The 19,328-nt window shown below is 45.7% G+C and overlaps 12 non-coding genes across 12 annotated transcripts; all 12 read right to left on the bottom strand.

The window, feature by feature from the left end:
- Positions 1-713: 713 nt before the first annotated feature.
- On the bottom strand, positions 714-904 carry LOC146012384 (U2 spliceosomal RNA). Its single transcript, XR_014445550.1, has one exon. It is a non-coding gene; the product is annotated as a U2 spliceosomal RNA (small nuclear RNA).
- Positions 905-2,279: 1,375 nt separating this feature from the next.
- LOC146011941 (U2 spliceosomal RNA) lies at positions 2,280-2,470 on the bottom strand. Its single transcript, XR_014445120.1, has one exon. It is a non-coding gene; the product is annotated as a U2 spliceosomal RNA (small nuclear RNA).
- Positions 2,471-3,844: 1,374 nt separating this feature from the next.
- On the bottom strand, positions 3,845-4,035 carry LOC146012382 (U2 spliceosomal RNA). The gene has a single exon (XR_014445549.1). It is a non-coding gene; the product is annotated as a U2 spliceosomal RNA (small nuclear RNA).
- Positions 4,036-5,409: 1,374 nt separating this feature from the next.
- Positions 5,410-5,600, bottom strand: LOC146011940 (U2 spliceosomal RNA). The gene has a single exon (XR_014445119.1). It is a non-coding gene; the product is annotated as a U2 spliceosomal RNA (small nuclear RNA).
- A 1,374-nt stretch (positions 5,601-6,974) lies between these two features.
- On the bottom strand, positions 6,975-7,165 carry LOC146012381 (U2 spliceosomal RNA). The gene has a single exon (XR_014445548.1). It is a non-coding gene; the product is annotated as a U2 spliceosomal RNA (small nuclear RNA).
- A 1,374-nt stretch (positions 7,166-8,539) lies between these two features.
- Positions 8,540-8,730, bottom strand: LOC146012380 (U2 spliceosomal RNA). The gene has a single exon (XR_014445547.1). It is a non-coding gene; the product is annotated as a U2 spliceosomal RNA (small nuclear RNA).
- Positions 8,731-10,102: 1,372 nt separating this feature from the next.
- On the bottom strand, positions 10,103-10,293 carry LOC146012379 (U2 spliceosomal RNA). The gene has a single exon (XR_014445546.1). It is a non-coding gene; the product is annotated as a U2 spliceosomal RNA (small nuclear RNA).
- Positions 10,294-11,667: 1,374 nt separating this feature from the next.
- LOC146012378 (U2 spliceosomal RNA) lies at positions 11,668-11,858 on the bottom strand. The gene has a single exon (XR_014445545.1). It is a non-coding gene; the product is annotated as a U2 spliceosomal RNA (small nuclear RNA).
- Positions 11,859-13,232: 1,374 nt separating this feature from the next.
- On the bottom strand, positions 13,233-13,423 carry LOC146012377 (U2 spliceosomal RNA). Its single transcript, XR_014445544.1, has one exon. It is a non-coding gene; the product is annotated as a U2 spliceosomal RNA (small nuclear RNA).
- Positions 13,424-14,797: 1,374 nt separating this feature from the next.
- LOC146012544 (U2 spliceosomal RNA) lies at positions 14,798-14,988 on the bottom strand. The gene has a single exon (XR_014445704.1). It is a non-coding gene; the product is annotated as a U2 spliceosomal RNA (small nuclear RNA).
- A 1,374-nt stretch (positions 14,989-16,362) lies between these two features.
- On the bottom strand, positions 16,363-16,553 carry LOC146012376 (U2 spliceosomal RNA). The gene has a single exon (XR_014445543.1). It is a non-coding gene; the product is annotated as a U2 spliceosomal RNA (small nuclear RNA).
- A 1,374-nt stretch (positions 16,554-17,927) lies between these two features.
- Positions 17,928-18,118, bottom strand: LOC146012374 (U2 spliceosomal RNA). Its single transcript, XR_014445541.1, has one exon. It is a non-coding gene; the product is annotated as a U2 spliceosomal RNA (small nuclear RNA).
- Between the last annotated feature and the right edge of the window lie 1,210 nt (positions 18,119-19,328).

Genomic DNA, 19,328 nt, shown 5'->3' with positions numbered 1-19,328 from the left:
TGTAGGTGAGCTGGGTGGGCCAATGTTTTCTTTTATTGGCAGTTACCACCCAAATGATGGTCCGAAGAAGGTAAGTGATACTTTTTCTAAATCCCCCTCTCAATGATCATCAATTGTTGGGCTCGGCAAAAAAAAATGGAAGAGGAAAAAAAATTCCCAAAACAAAAGAGAGGAAAGAGGAAAAAAATTTCCCAAAACAAAAGAGAGAGAAAAGAGAGCGCAAAAAGAAAAGAAAAAAAATATAAGAGATCAAGAAAGAAAAAGCAAAAAAAAAACCAAGCCATTTCAAATGGAGAGGGAGGGGGGTCCAAAAATGCCATTGCTGTGATCCAGTTGATGTTTCCGTGGAAAGATCGTAGGTAAGTCACATAGTGTTTGCCTATTTTTTGGGAGGTCGCAGCGATTGATAAGTCATTTAATTTAGGCAGGCTTCCGGTCTTTTGGCTAGGCCGCATATGCTGATATCAAGTGTAGTGTCACGTAAAAATATTTAACTGCCTCGATTCCAGAAAGTACAATTCAAGGAGTCAAGAAATAGTCACAAAATGATACACTGGAGGCAGGATTTCAAAGTATTTATGCACAAGGGTTAAACCTTGAAGCAGCAAATGCATGCATTTCTAAATACAAAGTTAGTACAAAGGTGCACAAACAATTGATACTCCAAATTAAGTGCCAGGAATGGAAATAGTCTTTTTTTGGATAACAGATTAGGAAGGTGCACCGGTCCTGGAAGTACTGCAATACCAGGTCAATGCGTGGAGTGGACAGAGCAAGCTCTTCTTCCATCTCCCTGTTCTAAAAATCCATTTAATATATGGCCCCCAGATAGGGGGCGTATCAGATATTAAACTGATAAGAACAGATACTACACTTGATCTTAGCCAAAAGGCCGAGAAGCGATAACCCGAATGGGGTCCCAGCAAAGCGCGCGAACCGGAATTCGGCCACCAACACTGGTGCAGAAGAGATCAGCACCACGGACACATCTAACACACACACATCACTTCTATGTCGTTGCAGTCTGAAAGATACCTGGCTGTACGGCAGGTGTGAATAGGACTTGAAGTGCTGGACAGGGACCGGAGGACGAGTAGCCATCCAACTGATTTTGTGATTAGGTCGTCGGCGGGCGGGCAGGGTGCCTCAGCTGGGTAGGAGGCCAAATTTGCATGTGCTCCGCCCCGTCTGTTGACGTCGCGTCAACAGACACACACCCACTAGGCAGACGACCAACAGGCAAGCAGCAGCAGCCAGCTGTCTCCTCGCTCTTTGCTGCTGCATGCCTGTGTCCCTGACGAACTGCTGCTGAGTAAATCAATCAGCTAGCTGCTGCAGAGGAGAAGGAGGAATCTTGCACAATCAGGTGCAATGACGGCTTTCCTGTTTTGAGCCCATTCAGCAGCAGTAGTAGACAGTCAGATGGACAGGCATTCATGTGGCAGGACCCTTTGTGTGACATCACAATCTGCCCTCTATGACATCACAAGCTGCTCACTCGGAATCCGGCGGAACCTGACAGCCAGACAGTCACTTGGAACAGACAGGCAGACAGGACAGTCATGTGTAGGTGAGCTGGGTGGGCCAATGTTTTCTTTTATTGGCAGTTACCACCCAAATGATGGTCCGAAGAAGGTAAGTGATACTTTTTCTAAATCCCCCTCTCAATGATCATCAATTGTTGGGCTCGGCAAAAAAAAATGGAAGAGGAAAAAAAATTCCCAAAACAAAAGAGAGGAAAGAGGAAAAAAATTTCCCAAAACAAAAGAGAGAGAAAAGAGAGCGCAAAAAGAAAAGAAAAAAAATATAAGAGATCAAGAAAGAAAAAGCAAAAAAAAAAACCAAGCCATTTCAAATGGAGAGGGAGGGGGGTCCAAAAATGCCATTGCTGTGATCCAGTTGATGTTTCCGTGGAAAGATCGTAGGTAAGTCACATAGTGTTTGCCTATTTTTTGGGAGGTCGCAGCGATTGATAAGTCATTTAATTTAGGCAGGCTTCCGGTCTTTTGGCTAGGCCGCATATGCTGATATCAAGTGTAGTGTCACGTAAAAATATTTAACTGCCTCGATTCCAGAAAGTACAATTCAAGGAGTCAAGAAATAGTCACAAAATGATACACTGGAGGCAGGATTTCAAAGTATTTATGCACAAGGGTTAAACCTTGAAGCAGCAAATGCATGCATTTCTAAATACAAAGTTAGTACAAAGGTGCACAAACAATTGATACTCCAAATTAAGTGCCAGGAATGGAAATAGTCTTTTTTTGGATAACAGATTAGGAAGGTGCACCGGTCCTGGAAGTACTGCAATACCAGGTCAATGCGTGGAGTGGACAGAGCAAGCTCTTCTTCCATCTCCCTGTTCTAAAAATCCATTTAATATATGGCCCCCAAATAGGGGGCGTATCAGATATTAAACTGATAAGAACAGATACTACACTTGATCTTAGCCAAAAGGCCGAGAAGCGATAACCCGAATGGGGTCCCAGCAAAGCGCGCGAACCGGAATTCGGCCACCAACACTGGTGCAGAAGAGATCAGCACCACGGACACATCTAACACACACACATCACTTCTATGTCGTTGCAGTCTGAAAGATACCTGGCTGTACGGCAGGTGTGAATAGGACTTGAAGTGCTGGACAGGGACCGGAGGACGAGTAGCCATCCAACTGATTTTGTGATTAGGTCGTCGGCGGGCGGGCAGGGTGCCTCAGCTGGGTAGGAGGCCAAATTTGCATGTGCTCCGCCCCGTCTGTTGACGTCGCGTCAACAGACACACACCCACTAGGCAGACGACCAACAGGCAAGCAGCAGCAGCCAGCTGTCTCCTCGCTCTTTGCTGCTGCATGCCTGTGTCCCTGACGAACTGCTGCTGAGTAAATCAATCAGCTAGCTGCTGCAGAGGAGAAGGAGGAATCTTGCACAATCAGGTGCAATGACGGCTTTCCTGTTTTGAGCCCATTCAGCAGCAGTAGTAGACAGTCAGATGGACAGGCATTCATGTGGCAGGACCCTTTGTGTGACATCACAATCTGCCCTCTATGACATCACAAGCTGCTCACTCGGAATCCGGCGGAACCTGACAGCCAGACAGTCACTTGGAACAGACAGGCAGACAGGACAGTCATGTGTAGGTGAGCTGGGTGGGCCAATGTTTTCTTTTATTGGCAGTTACCACCCAAATGATGGTCCGAAGAAGGTAAGTGATACTTTTTCTAAATCCCCCTCTCAATGATCATCAATTGTTGGGCTCGGCAAAAAAAAATGGAAGAGGAAAAAAAATTCCCAAAACAAAAGAGAGGAAAGAGGAAAAAAATTTCCCAAAACAAAAGAGAGAGAAAAGAGAGCGCAAAAAGAAAAGAAAAAAAATATAAGAGATCAAGAAAGAAAAAGCAAAAAAAAAACCAAGCCATTTCAAATGGAGAGGGAGGGGGGTCCAAAAATGCCATTGCTGTGATCCAGTTGATGTTTCCGTGGAAAGATCGTAGGTAAGTCACATAGTGTTTGCCTATTTTTTGGGAGGTCGCAGCGATTGATAAGTCATTTAATTTAGGCAGGCTTCCGGTCTTTTGGCTAGGCCGCATATGCTGATATCAAGTGTAGTGTCACGTAAAAATATTTAACTGCCTCGATTCCAGAAAGTACAATTCAAGGAGTCAAGAAATAGTCACAAAATGATACACTGGAGGCAGGATTTCAAAGTATTTATGCACAAGGGTTAAACCTTGAAGCAGCAAATGCATGCATTTCTAAATACAAAGTTAGTACAAAGGTGCACAAACAATTGATACTCCAAATTAAGTGCCAGGAATGGAAATAGTCTTTTTTTGGATAACAGATTAGGAAGGTGCACCGGTCCTGGAAGTACTGCAATACCAGGTCAATGCGTGGAGTGGACAGAGCAAGCTCTTCTTCCATCTCCCTGTTCTAAAAATCCATTTAATATATGGCCCCCAGATAGGGGGCGTATCAGATATTAAACTGATAAGAACAGATACTACACTTGATCTTAGCCAAAAGGCCGAGAAGCGATAACCCGAATGGGGTCCCAGCAAAGCGCGCGAACCGGAATTCGGCCACCAACACTGGTGCAGAAGAGATCAGCACCACGGACACATCTAACACACACACATCACTTCTATGTCGTTGCAGTCTGAAAGATACCTGGCTGTACGGCAGGTGTGAATAGGACTTGAAGTGCTGGACAGGGACCGGAGGACGAGTAGCCATCCAACTGATTTTGTGATTAGGTCGTCGGCGGGCGGGCAGGGTGCCTCAGCTGGGTAGGAGGCCAAATTTGCATGTGCTCCGCCCCGTCTGTTGACGTCGCGTCAACAGACACACACCCACTAGGCAGACGACCAACAGGCAAGCAGCAGCAGCCAGCTGTCTCCTCGCTCTTTGCTGCTGCATGCCTGTGTCCCTGACGAACTGCTGCTGAGTAAATCAATCAGCTAGCTGCTGCAGAGGAGAAGGAGGAATCTTGCACAATCAGGTGCAATGACGGCTTTCCTGTTTTGAGCCCATTCAGCAGCAGTAGTAGACAGTCAGATGGACAGGCATTCATGTGGCAGGACCCTTTGTGTGACATCACAATCTGCCCTCTATGACATCACAAGCTGCTCACTCGGAATCCGGCGGAACCTGACAGCCAGACAGTCACTTGGAACAGACAGGCAGACAGGACAGTCATGTGTAGGTGAGCTGGGTGGGCCAATGTTTTCTTTTATTGGCAGTTACCACCCAAATGATGGTCCGAAGAAGGTAAGTGATACTTTTTCTAAATCCCCCTCTCAATGATCATCAATTGTTGGGCTCGGCAAAAAAAAATGGAAGAGGAAAAAAAATTCCCAAAACAAAAGAGAGGAAAGAGGAAAAAAATTTCCCAAAACAAAAGAGAGAGAAAAGAGAGCGCAAAAAGAAAAGAAAAAAAATATAAGAGATCAAGAAAGAAAAAGCAAAAAAAAAACCAAGCCATTTCAAATGGAGAGGGAGGGGGGTCCAAAAATGCCATTGCTGTGATCCAGTTGATGTTTCCGTGGAAAGATCGTAGGTAAGTCACATAGTGTTTGCCTATTTTTTGGGAGGTCGCAGCGATTGATAAGTCATTTAATTTAGGCAGGCTTCCGGTCTTTTGGCTAGGCCGCATATGCTGATATCAAGTGTAGTGTCACGTAAAAATATTTAACTGCCTCGATTCCAGAAAGTACAATTCAAGGAGTCAAGAAATAGTCACAAAATGATACACTGGAGGCAGGATTTCAAAGTATTTATGCACAAGGGTTAAACCTTGAAGCAGCAAATGCATGCATTTCTAAATACAAAGTTAGTACAAAGGTGCACAAACAATTGATACTCCAAATTAAGTGCCAGGAATGGAAATAGTCTTTTTTTGGATAACAGATTAGGAAGGTGCACCGGTCCTGGAAGTACTGCAATACCAGGTCAATGCGTGGAGTGGACAGAGCAAGCTCTTCTTCCATCTCCCTGTTCTAAAAATCCATTTAATATATGGCCCCCAAATAGGGGGCGTATCAGATATTAAACTGATAAGAACAGATACTACACTTGATCTTAGCCAAAAGGCCGAGAAGCGATAACCCGAATGGGGTCCCAGCAAAGCGCGCGAACCGGAATTCGGCCACCAACACTGGTGCAGAAGAGATCAGCACCACGGACACATCTAACACACACACATCACTTCTATGTCGTTGCAGTCTGAAAGATACCTGGCTGTACGGCAGGTGTGAATAGGACTTGAAGTGCTGGACAGGGACCGGAGGACGAGTAGCCATCCAACTGATTTTGTGATTAGGTCGTCGGCGGGCGGGCAGGGTGCCTCAGCTGGGTAGGAGGCCAAATTTGCATGTGCTCCGCCCCGTCTGTTGACGTCGCGTCAACAGACACACACCCACTAGGCAGACGACCAACAGGCAAGCAGCAGCAGCCAGCTGTCTCCTCGCTCTTTGCTGCTGCATGCCTGTGTCCCTGACGAACTGCTGCTGAGTAAATCAATCAGCTAGCTGCTGCAGAGGAGAAGGAGGAATCTTGCACAATCAGGTGCAATGACGGCTTTCCTGTTTTGAGCCCATTCAGCAGCAGTAGTAGACAGTCAGATGGACAGGCATTCATGTGGCAGGACCCTTTGTGTGACATCACAATCTGCCCTCTATGACATCACAAGCTGCTCACTCGGAATCCGGCGGAACCTGACAGCCAGACAGTCACTTGGAACAGACAGGCAGACAGGACAGTCATGTGTAGGTGAGCTGGGTGGGCCAATGTTTTCTTTTATTGGCAGTTACCACCCAAATGATGGTCCGAAGAAGGTAAGTGATACTTTTTCTAAATCCCCCTCTCAATGATCATCAATTGTTGGGCTCGGCAAAAAAAAATGGAAGAGGAAAAAAAATTCCCAAAACAAAAGAGAGGAAAGAGGAAAAAAATTTCCCAAAACAAAAGAGAGAGAAAAGAGAGCGCAAAAAGAAAAGAAAAAAAATATAAGAGATCAAGAAAGAAAAAGCAAAAAAAAAACCAAGCCATTTCAAATGGAGAGGGAGGGGGGTCCAAAAATGCCATTGCTGTGATCCAGTTGATGTTTCCGTGGAAAGATCGTAGGTAAGTCACATAGTGTTTGCCTATTTTTTGGGAGGTCGCAGCGATTGATAAGTCATTTAATTTAGGCAGGCTTCCGGTCTTTTGGCTAGGCCGCATATGCTGATATCAAGTGTAGTGTCACGTAAAAATATTTAACTGCCTCGATTCCAGAAAGTACAATTCAAGGAGTCAAGAAATAGTCACAAAATGATACACTGGAGGCAGGATTTCAAAGTATTTATGCACAAGGGTTAAACCTTGAAGCAGCAAATGCATGCATTTCTAAATACAAAGTTAGTACAAAGGTGCACAAACAATTGATACTCCAAATTAAGTGCCAGGAATGGAAATAGTCTTTTTTTGGATAACAGATTAGGAAGGTGCACCGGTCCTGGAAGTACTGCAATACCAGGTCAATGCGTGGAGTGGACAGAGCAAGCTCTTCTTCCATCTCCCTGTTCTAAAAATCCATTTAATATATGGCCCCCAGATAGGGGGCGTATCAGATATTAAACTGATAAGAACAGATACTACACTTGATCTTAGCCAAAAGGCCGAGAAGCGATAACCCGAATGGGGTCCCAGCAAAGCGCGCGAACCGGAATTCGGCCACCAACACTGGTGCAGAAGAGATCAGCACCACGGACACATCTAACACACACACATCACTTCTATGTCGTTGCAGTCTGAAAGATACCTGGCTGTACGGCAGGTGTGAATAGGACTTGAAGTGCTGGACAGGGACCGGAGGACGAGTAGCCATCCAACTGATTTTGTGATTAGGTCGTCGGCGGGCGGGCAGGGTGCCTCAGCTGGGTAGGAGGCCAAATTTGCATGTGCTCCGCCCCGTCTGTTGACGTCGCGTCAACAGACACACACCCACTAGGCAGACGACCAACAGGCAAGCAGCAGCAGCCAGCTGTCTCCTCGCTCTTTGCTGCTGCATGCCTGTGTCCCTGACGAACTGCTGCTGAGTAAATCAATCAGCTAGCTGCTGCAGAGGAGAAGGAGGAATCTTGCACAATCAGGTGCAATGACGGCTTTCCTGTTTTGAGCCCATTCAGCAGCAGTAGTAGACAGTCAGATGGACAGGCATTCATGTGGCAGGACCCTTTGTGTGACATCACAATCTGCCCTCTATGACATCACAAGCTGCTCACTCGGAATCCGGCGGAACCTGACAGCCAGACAGTCACTTGGAACAGACAGGCAGACAGGACAGTCATGTGTAGGTGAGCTGGGTGGGCCAATGTTTTCTTTTATTGGCAGTTACCACCCAAATGATGGTCCGAAGAAGGTAAGTGATACTTTTTCTAAATCCCCCTCTCAATGATCATCAATTGTTGGGCTCGGCAAAAAAAAATGGAAGAGGAAAAAAAATTCCCAAAACAAAAGAGAGGAAAGAGGAAAAAAATTTCCCAAAACAAAAGAGAGAGAAAAGAGAGCGCAAAAAGAAAAGAAAAAAAATATAAGAGATCAAGAAAGAAAAAGCAAAAAAAAAACCAAGCCATTTCAAATGGAGAGGGAGGGGGGTCCAAAAATGCCATTGCTGTGATCCAGTTGATGTTTCCGTGGAAAGATCGTAGGTAAGTCACATAGTGTTTGCCTATTTTTTGGGAGGTCGCAGCGATTGATAAGTCATTTAATTTAGGCAGGCTTCCGGTCTTTTGGCTAGGCCGCATATGCTGATATCAAGTGTAGTGTCACGTAAAAATATTTAACTGCCTCGATTCCAGAAAGTACAATTCAAGGAGTCAAGAAATAGTCACAAAATGATACACTGGAGGCAGGATTTCAAAGTATTTATGCACAAGGGTTAAACCTTGAAGCAGCAAATGCATGCATTTCTAAATACAAAGTTAGTACAAAGGTGCACAAACAATTGATACTCCAAATTAAGTGCCAGGAATGGAAATAGTCTTTTTTTGGATAACAGATTAGGAAGGTGCACCGGTCCTGGAAGTACTGCAATACCAGGTCAATGCGTGGAGTGGACAGAGCAAGCTCTTCTTCCATCTCCCTGTTCTAAAAATCCATTTAATATATGGCCCCCAGATAGGGGGCGTATCAGATATTAAACTGATAAGAACAGATACTACACTTGATCTTAGCCAAAAGGCCGAGAAGCGATAACCCGAATGGGGTCCCAGCAAAGCGCGCGAACCGGAATTCGGCCACCAACACTGGTGCAGAAGAGATCAGCACCACGGACACATCTAACACACACATCACTTCTATGTCGTTGCAGTCTGAAAGATACCTGGCTGTACGGCAGGTGTGAATAGGACTTGAAGTGCTGGACAGGGACCGGAGGACGAGTAGCCATCCAACTGATTTTGTGATTAGGTCGTCGGCGGGCGGGCAGGGTGCCTCAGCTGGGTAGGAGGCCAAATTTGCATGTGCTCCGCCCCGTCTGTTGACGTCGCGTCAACAGACACACACCCACTAGGCAGACGACCAACAGGCAAGCAGCAGCAGCCAGCTGTCTCCTCGCTCTTTGCTGCTGCATGCCTGTGTCCCTGACGAACTGCTGCTGAGTAAATCAATCAGCTAGCTGCTGCAGAGGAGAAGGAGGAATCTTGCACAATCAGGTGCAATGACGGCTTTCCTGTTTTGAGCCCATTCAGCAGCAGTAGTAGACAGTCAGATGGACAGGCATTCATGTGGCAGGACCCTTTGTGTGACATCACAATCTGCCCTCTATGACATCACAAGCTGCTCACTCGGAATCCGGCGGAACCTGACAGCCAGACAGTCACTTGGAACAGACAGGCAGACAGGACAGTCATGTGTAGGTGAGCTGGGTGGGCCAATGTTTTCTTTTATTGGCAGTTACCACCCAAATGATGGTCCGAAGAAGGTAAGTGATACTTTTTCTAAATCCCCCTCTCAATGATCATCAATTGTTGGGCTCGGCAAAAAAAAATGGAAGAGGAAAAAAAATTCCCAAAACAAAAGAGAGGAAAGAGGAAAAAAATTTCCCAAAACAAAAGAGAGAGAAAAGAGAGCGCAAAAAGAAAAGAAAAAAAATATAAGAGATCAAGAAAGAAAAAGCAAAAAAAAAACCAAGCCATTTCAAATGGAGAGGGAGGGGGGTCCAAAAATGCCATTGCTGTGATCCAGTTGATGTTTCCGTGGAAAGATCGTAGGTAAGTCACATAGTGTTTGCCTATTTTTTGGGAGGTCGCAGCGATTGATAAGTCATTTAATTTAGGCAGGCTTCCGGTCTTTTGGCTAGGCCGCATATGCTGATATCAAGTGTAGTGTCACGTAAAAATATTTAACTGCCTCGATTCCAGAAAGTACAATTCAAGGAGTCAAGAAATAGTCACAAAATGATACACTGGAGGCAGGATTTCAAAGTATTTATGCACAAGGGTTAAACCTTGAAGCAGCAAATGCATGCATTTCTAAATACAAAGTTAGTACAAAGGTGCACAAACAATTGATACTCCAAATTAAGTGCCAGGAATGGAAATAGTCTTTTTTTGGATAACAGATTAGGAAGGTGCACCGGTCCTGGAAGTACTGCAATACCAGGTCAATGCGTGGAGTGGACAGAGCAAGCTCTTCTTCCATCTCCCTGTTCTAAAAATCCATTTAATATATGGCCCCCAGATAGGGGGCGTATCAGATATTAAACTGATAAGAACAGATACTACACTTGATCTTAGCCAAAAGGCCGAGAAGCGATAACCCGAATGGGGTCCCAGCAAAGCGCGCGAACCGGAATTCGGCCACCAACACTGGTGCAGAAGAGATCAGCACCACGGACACATCTAACACACACACATCACTTCTATGTCGTTGCAGTCTGAAAGATACCTGGCTGTACGGCAGGTGTGAATAGGACTTGAAGTGCTGGACAGGGACCGGAGGACGAGTAGCCATCCAACTGATTTTGTGATTAGGTCGTCGGCGGGCGGGCAGGGTGCCTCAGCTGGGTAGGAGGCCAAATTTGCATGTGCTCCGCCCCGTCTGTTGACGTCGCGTCAACAGACACACACCCACTAGGCAGACGACCAACAGGCAAGCAGCAGCAGCCAGCTGTCTCCTCGCTCTTTGCTGCTGCATGCCTGTGTCCCTGACGAACTGCTGCTGAGTAAATCAATCAGCTAGCTGCTGCAGAGGAGAAGGAGGAATCTTGCACAATCAGGTGCAATGACGGCTTTCCTGTTTTGAGCCCATTCAGCAGCAGTAGTAGACAGTCAGATGGACAGGCATTCATGTGGCAGGACCCTTTGTGTGACATCACAATCTGCCCTCTATGACATCACAAGCTGCTCACTCGGAATCCGGCGGAACCTGACAGCCAGACAGTCACTTGGAACAGACAGGCAGACAGGACAGTCATGTGTAGGTGAGCTGGGTGGGCCAATGTTTTCTTTTATTGGCAGTTACCACCCAAATGATGGTCCGAAGAAGGTAAGTGATACTTTTTCTAAATCCCCCTCTCAATGATCATCAATTGTTGGGCTCGGCAAAAAAAAATGGAAGAGGAAAAAAAATTCCCAAAACAAAAGAGAGGAAAGAGGAAAAAAATTTCCCAAAACAAAAGAGAGAGAAAAGAGAGCGCAAAAAGAAAAGAAAAAAAATATAAGAGATCAAGAAAGAAAAAGCAAAAAAAAAACCAAGCCATTTCAAATGGAGAGGGAGGGGGGTCCAAAAATGCCATTGCTGTGATCCAGTTGATGTTTCCGTGGAAAGATCGTAGGTAAGTCACATAGTGTTTGCCTATTTTTTGGGAGGTCGCAGCGATTGATAAGTCATTTAATTTAGGCAGGCTTCCGGTCTTTTGGCTAGGCCGCATATGCTGATATCAAGTGTAGTGTCACGTAAAAATATTTAACTGCCTCGATTCCAGAAAGTACAATTCAAGGAGTCAAGAAATAGTCACAAAATGATACACTGGAGGCAGGATTTCAAAGTATTTATGCACAAGGGTTAAACCTTGAAGCAGCAAATGCATGCATTTCTAAATACAAAGTTAGTACAAAGGTGCACAAACAATTGATACTCCAAATTAAGTGCAAGGAATGGAAATAGTCTTTTTTTGGATAACAGATTAGGAAGGTGCACCGGTCCTGGAAGTACTGCAATACCAGGTCAATGCGTGGAGTGGACAGAGCAAGCTCTTCTTCCATCTCCCTGTTCTAAAAATCCATTTAATATATGGCCCCCAGATAGGGGGCGTATCAGATATTAAACTGATAAGAACAGATACTACACTTGATCTTAGCCAAAAGGCCGAGAAGCGATAACCCGAATGGGGTCCCAGCAAAGCGCGCGAACCGGAATTCGGCCACCAACACTGGTGCAGAAGAGATCAGCACCACGGACACATCTAACACACACACATCACTTCTATGTCGTTGCAGTCTGAAAGATACCTGGCTGTACGGCAGGTGTGAATAGGACTTGAAGTGCTGGACAGGGACCGGAGGACGAGTAGCCATCCAACTGATTTTGTGATTAGGTCGTCGGCGGGCGGGCAGGGTGCCTCAGCTGGGTAGGAGGCCAAATTTGCATGTGCTCCGCCCCGTCTGTTGACGTCGCGTCAACAGACACACACCCACTAGGCAGACGACCAACAGGCAAGCAGCAGCAGCCAGCTGTCTCCTCGCTCTTTGCTGCTGCATGCCTGTGTCCCTGACGAACTGCTGCTGAGTAAATCAATCAGCTAGCTGCTGCAGAGGAGAAGGAGGAATCTTGCACAATCAGGTGCAATGACGGCTTTCCTGTTTTGAGCCCATTCAGCAGCAGTAGTAGACAGTCAGATGGACAGGCATTCATGTGGCAGGACCCTTTGTGTGACATCACAATCTGCCCTCTATGACATCACAAGCTGCTCACTCGGAATCCGGCGGAACCTGACAGCCAGACAGTCACTTGGAACAGACAGGCAGACAGGACAGTCATGTGTAGGTGAGCTGGGTGGGCCAATGTTTTCTTTTATTGGCAGTTACCACCCAAATGATGGTCCGAAGAAGGTAAGTGATACTTTTTCTAAATCCCCCTCTCAATGATCATCAATTGTTGGGCTCGGCAAAAAAAAATGGAAGAGGAAAAAAAATTCCCAAAACAAAAGAGAGGAAAGAGGAAAAAAATTTCCCAAAACAAAAGAGAGAGAAAAGAGAGCGCAAAAAGAAAAGAAAAAAAATATAAGAGATCAAGAAAGAAAAAGCAAAAAAAAAACCAAGCCATTTCAAATGGAGAGGGAGGGGGGTCCAAAAATGCCATTGCTGTGATCCAGTTGATGTTTCCGTGGAAAGATCGTAGGTAAGTCACATAGTGTTTGCCTATTTTTTGGGAGGTCGCAGCGATTGATAAGTCATTTAATTTAGGCAGGCTTCCGGTCTTTTGGCTAGGCCGCATATGCTGATATCAAGTGTAGTGTCACGTAAAAATATTTAACTGCCTCGATTCCAGAAAGTACAATTCAAGGAGTCAAGAAATAGTCACAAAATGATACACTGGAGGCAGGATTTCAAAGTATTTATGCACAAGGGTTAAACCTTGAAGCAGCAAATGCATGCATTTCTAAATACAAAGTTAGTACAAAGGTGCACAAACAATTGATACTCCAAATTAAGTGCAAGGAATGGAAATAGTCTTTTTTTGGATAACAGATTAGGAAGGTGCACCGGTCCTGGAAGTACTGCAATACCAGGTCAATGCGTGGAGTGGACAGAGCAAGCTCTTCTTCCATCTCCCTGTTCTAAAAATCCATTTAATATATGGCCCCCAGATAGGGGGCGTATCAGATATTAAACTGATAAGAACAGATACTACACTTGATCTTAGCCAAAAGGCCGAGAAGCGATAACCCGAATGGGGTCCCAGCAAAGCGCGCGAACCGGAATTCGGCCACCAACACTGGTGCAGAAGAGATCAGCACCACGGACACATCTAACACACACACATCACTTCTATGTCGTTGCAGTCTGAAAGATACCTGGCTGTACGGCAGGTGTGAATAGGACTTGAAGTGCTGGACAGGGACCGGAGGACGAGTAGCCATCCAACTGATTTTGTGATTAGGTCGTCGGCGGGCGGGCAGGGTGCCTCAGCTGGGTAGGAGGCCAAATTTGCATGTGCTCCGCCCCGTCTGTTGACGTCGCGTCAACAGACACACACCCACTAGGCAGACGACCAACAGGCAAGCAGCAGCAGCCAGCTGTCTCCTCGCTCTTTGCTGCTGCATGCCTGTGTCCCTGACGAACTGCTGCTGAGTAAATCAATCAGCTAGCTGCTGCAGAGGAGAAGGAGGAATCTTGCACAATCAGGTGCAATGACGGCTTTCCTGTTTTGAGCCCATTCAGCAGCAGTAGTAGACAGTCAGATGGACAGGCATTCATGTGGCAGGACCCTTTGTGTGACATCACAATCTGCCCTCTATGACATCACAAGCTGCTCACTCGGAATCCGGCGGAACCTGACAGCCAGACAGTCACTTGGAACAGACAGGCAGACAGGACAGTCATGTGTAGGTGAGCTGGGTGGGCCAATGTTTTCTTTTATTGGCAGTTACCACCCAAATGATGGTCCGAAGAAGGTAAGTGATACTTTTTCTAAATCCCCCTCTCAATGATCATCAATTGTTGGGCTCGGCAAAAAAAAATGGAAGAGGAAAAAAAATTCCCAAAACAAAAGAGAGGAAACAGGAAAAAAATTTCCCAAAACAAAAGAGAGAGAAAAGAGAGCGCAAAAAGAAAAGAAAAAAAATATAAGAGATCAAGAAAGAAAAAGCAAAAAAAAACCCAAGCCATTTCAAATGGAGAGGGAGGGGGGTCCAAAAATGCCATTGCTGTGATCCAGTTGATGTTTCCGTGGAAAGATCGTAGGTAAGTCACATAGTGTTTGCCTATTTTTTGGGAGGTCGCAGCGATTGATAAGTCATTTAATTTAGGCAGGCTTCCGGTCTTTTGGCTAGGCCGCATATGCTGATATCAAGTGTAGTGTCACGTAAAAATATTTAACTGCCTCGATTCCAGAAAGTACAATTCAAGGAGTCAAGAAATAGTCACAAAATGATACACTGGAGGCAGGATTTCAAAGTATTTATGCACAAGGGTTAAACCTTGAAGCAGCAAATGCATGCATTTCTAAATACAAAGTTAGTACAAAGGTGCACAAACAATTGATACTCCAAATTAAGTGCCAGGAATGGAAATAGTCTTTTTTTGGATAACAGATTAGGAAGGTGCACCGGTCCTGGAAGTACTGCAATACCAGGTCAATGCGTGGAGTGGACAGAGCAAGCTCTTCTTCCATCTCCCTGTTCTAAAAATCCATTTAATATATGGCCCCCAGATAGGGGGCGTATCAGATATTAAACTGATAAGAACAGATACTACACTTGATCTTAGCCAAAAGGCCGAGAAGTGATAACCCGAATGGGGTCCCAGCAAAGCGCGCGAACCGGAATTCGGCCACCAACACTGGTGCAGAAGAGATCAGCACCACGGACACATCTAACACACACACATCACTTCTATGTCGTTGCAGTCTGAAAGATACCTGGCTGTACGGCAGGTGTGAATAGGACTTGAAGTGCTGGACAGGGACCGGAGGACGAGTAGCCATCCAACTGATTTTGTGATTAGGTCGTCGGCGGGCGGGCAGGGTGCCTCAGCTGGGTAGGAGGCCAAATTTGCATGTGCTCCGCCCCGTCTGTTGACGTCGCGTCAACAGACACACACCCACTAGGCAGACGACCAACAGGCAAGCAGCAGCAGCCAGCTGTCTCCTCGCTCTTTGCTGCTGCATGCCTGTGTCCCTGACGAACTGCTGCTGAGTAAATCAATCAGCTAGCTGCTGCAGAGGAGAAGGAGGAATCTTGCACAATCAGGTGCAATGACGGCTTTCCTGTTTTGAGCCCATTCAGCAGCAGTAGTAGACAGTCAGATGGACAGGCATTCATGTGGCAGGACCCTTTGTGTGACATCACAATCTGCCCTCTATGACATCACAAGCTGCTCACTCGGAATCCGGCGGAACCTGACAGCCAGACAGTCACTTGGAACAGACAGGCAGACAGGACAGTCATGTGTAGGTGAGCTGGGTGGGCCAATGTTTTCTTTTATTGGCAGTTACCACCCAAATGATGGTCCGAAGAAGGTAAGTGATACTTTTTCTAAATCCCCCTCTCAATGATCATCAATTGTTGGGCTCGGCAAAAAAAAATGGAAGAGGAAAAAAAATTCCCAAAACAAAAGAGAGGAAAGAGGAAAAAAAATTCCCAAAACAAAAGAGAGAGAAAAGAGAGCGCAAAAAGAAAAGAAAAAAAATATAAGAGATCAAGAAAGAAAAAGCAAAAAAAAAACCAAGCCATTTCAAATGGAGAGGGAGGGGGGTCCAAAAATGCCATTGCTGTGATCCAGTTGATGTTTCCGTGGAAAGATCGTAGGTAAGTCACATAGTGTTTGCCTATTTTTTGGGAGGTCGCAGCGATTGATAAGTCATTTAATTTAGGCAGGCTTCCGGTCTTTTGGCTAGGCCGCATATGCTGATATCAAGTGTAGTGTCACGTAAAAATATTTAACTGCCTCGATTCCAGAAAGTACAATTCAAGGAGTCAAGAAATAGTCACAAAATGATACACTGGAGGCAGGATTTCAAAGTATTTATGCACAAGGGTTAAACCTTGAAGCAGCAAATGCATGCATTTCTAAATACAAAGTTAGTACAAAGGTGCACAAACAATTGATACTCCAAATTAAGTGCCAGGAATGGAAATAGTCTTTTTTTGGATAACAGATTAGGAAGGTGCACCGGTCCTGGAAGTACTGCAATACCAGGTCAATGCGTGGAGTGGACAGAGCAAGCTCTTCTTCCATCTCCCTGTTCTAAAAATCCATTTAATATATGGCCCCCAGATAGGGGGCGTATCAGATATTAAACTGATAAGAACAGATACTACACTTGATCTTAGCCAAAAGGCCGAGAAGCGATAACCCGAATGGGGTCCCAGCAAAGCGCGCGAACCGGAATTCGGCCACCAACACTGGTGCAGAAGAGATCAGCACCACGGACACATCTAACACACACACATCACTTCTATGTCGTTGCAGTCTGAAAGATACCTGGCTGTACGGCAGGTGTGAATAGGACTTGAAGTGCTGGACAGGGACCGGAGGACGAGTAGCCATCCAACTGATTTTGTGATTAGGTCGTCGGCGGGCGGGCAGGGTGCCTCAGCTGGGTAGGAGGCCAAATTTGCATGTGCTCCGCCCCGTCTGTTGACGTCGCGTCAACAGACACACACCCACTAGGCAGACGACCAACAGGCAAGCAGCAGCAGCCAGCTGTCTCCTCGCTCTTTGCTGCTGCATGCCTGTGTCCCTGACGAACTGCTGCTGAGTAAATCAATCAGCTAGCTGCTGCAGAGGAGAAGGAGGAATCTTGCACAATCAGGTGCAATGACGGCTTTCCTGTTTTGAGCCCATTCAGCAGCAGTAGTAGACAGTCAGATGGACAGGCATTCATGTGGCAGGACCCTTTGTGTGACATCACAATCTGCCCTCTATGACATCACAAGCTGCTCACTCGGAATCCGGCGGAACCTGACAGCCAGACAGTCACTTGGAACAGACAGGCAGACAGGACAGTCATGTGTAGGTGAGCTGGGTGGGCCAATGTTTTCTTTTATTGGCAGTTACCACCCAAATGATGGTCCGAAGAAGGTAAGTGATACTTTTTCTAAATCCCCCTCTCAATGATCATCAATTGTTGGGCTCGGCAAAAAAAAATGGAAGAGGAAAAAAAATTCCCAAAACAAAAGAGAGGAAAGAGGAAAAAAAATTCCCAAAACAAAAGAGAGAGAAAAGAGAGCGCAAAAAGAAAAGCAAAAAAATATAAGAGATCAAGAAAGAAAAAGCAAAAAAAAAACCAAGCCATTTCAAATGGAGAGGGAGGGGGGTCCAAAAATGCCATTGCTGTGATCCAGTTGATGTTTCCGTGGAAAGATCGTAGGTAAGTCACATAGTGTTTGCCTATTTTTTGGGAGGTCGCAGCGATTGATAAGTCATTTAATTTAGGCAGGCTTCCGGTCTTTTGGCTAGGCCGCATATGCTGATATCAAGTGTAGTGTCACGTAAAAATATTTAACTGCCTCGATTCCAGAAAGTACAATTCAAGGAGTCAAGAAATAGTCACAAAATGATACACTGGAGGCAGGATTTCAAAGTATTTATGCACAAGGGTTAAACCTTGAAGCAGCAAATGCATGCATTTCTAAATACAAAGTTAGTACAAAGGTGCACAAACAATTGATACTCCAAATTAAGTGCCAGGAATGGAAATAGTCTTTTTTTGGATAACAGATTAGGAAGGTGCACCGGTCCTGGAAGTACTGCAATACCAGGTCAATGCGTGGAGTGGACAGAGCAAGCTCTTCTTCCATCTCCCTGTTCTAAAAATCCATTTAATATATGGCCCCCAGATAGGGGGCGTATCAGATATTAAACTGATAAGAACAGATACTACACTTGATCTTAGCCAAAAGGCCGAGAAGCGATAACCCGAATGGGGTCCCAGCAAAGCGCGCGAACCGGAATTCGGCCACCAACACTGGTGCAGAAGAGATCAGCACCACGGACACATCTAACACACACACATCACTTCTATGTCGTTGCAGTCTGAAAGATACCTGGCTGTACGGCAGGTGTGAATAGGACTTGAAGTGCTGGACAGGGACCGGAGGACGAGTAGCCATCCAACTGATTTTGTGATTAGGTCGTCGGCGGGCGGGCAGGGTGCCTCAGCTGGGTAGGAGGCCAAATTTGCATGTGCTCCGCCCCGTCTGTTGACGTCGCGTCAACAGACACACACCCACTAGGCAGACGACCAACAGGCAAGCAGCAGCAGCCAGCTGTCTCCTCGCTCTTTGCTGCTGCATGCCTGTGTCCCTGACGAACTGCTGCTGAGTAAATCAATCAGCTAGCTGCTGCAGAGGAGAAGGAGGAATCTTGCACAATCAGGTGCAATGACGGCTTTCCTGTTTTGAGCCCATTCAGCAGCAGTAGTAGACAGTCAGATGGACAGGCATTCATGTGGCAGGACCCTTTGTGTGACATCACAATCTGCCCTCTATGACATCACAAGCTGCTCACTCGGAATCTGGCGGAACCTGACAGCCAGACAGTCACTTGGAACAGACAGGCAGACAGGACAGTCATGTGTAGGTGAGCTGGGTGGGCCAATGTTTTCTTTTATTGGCAGTTACCACCCAAATGATGGTCCGAAGAAGGTAAGTGATACTTTTTCTAAATCCCCCTCTCAATGATCATCAATTGTTGGGCTCGGCAAAAAAAAATGGAAGAGGAAAAAAAATTCCCAAAACAAAAGAGAGGAAAGAGGAAAAAAATTTCCCAAAACAAAAGAGAGAGAAAAGAGAGCGCAAAAAGAAAAGAAAAAAAATATAAGAGATCAAGAAAGAAAAAGCAAAAAAAAAACCAAGCCATTTCAAATGGAGAGGGAGGGGGGTCCAAAAATGCCATTGCTGTGATCCAGTTGATGTTTCCGTGGAAAGATCGTAGGTAAGTCACATAGTGTTTGCCTATTTTTTGGGAGGTCGCAGCGATTGATAAGTCATTTAATTTAGGCAGGCTTCCGGTCTTTTGGCTAGGCCGCATATGCTGATATCAAGTGTAGTGTCACGTAAAAATATTTAACTGCCTCGATTCCAGAAAGTACAATTCAAGGAGTCAAGAAATAGTCACAAAATGA

Source organism: Crinia signifera, chromosome 6 (genome assembly GCF_055691185.1).
Source record: "Crinia signifera chromosome 6, ASM5569118v1, whole genome shotgun sequence".
Classification (NCBI taxonomy): domain Eukaryota; kingdom Metazoa; phylum Chordata; class Amphibia; order Anura; family Myobatrachidae; genus Crinia; species Crinia signifera.
Note: the sequence above shows the minus strand (reverse complement) of the source record. Positions and strands in the feature narration are given on the sequence as shown.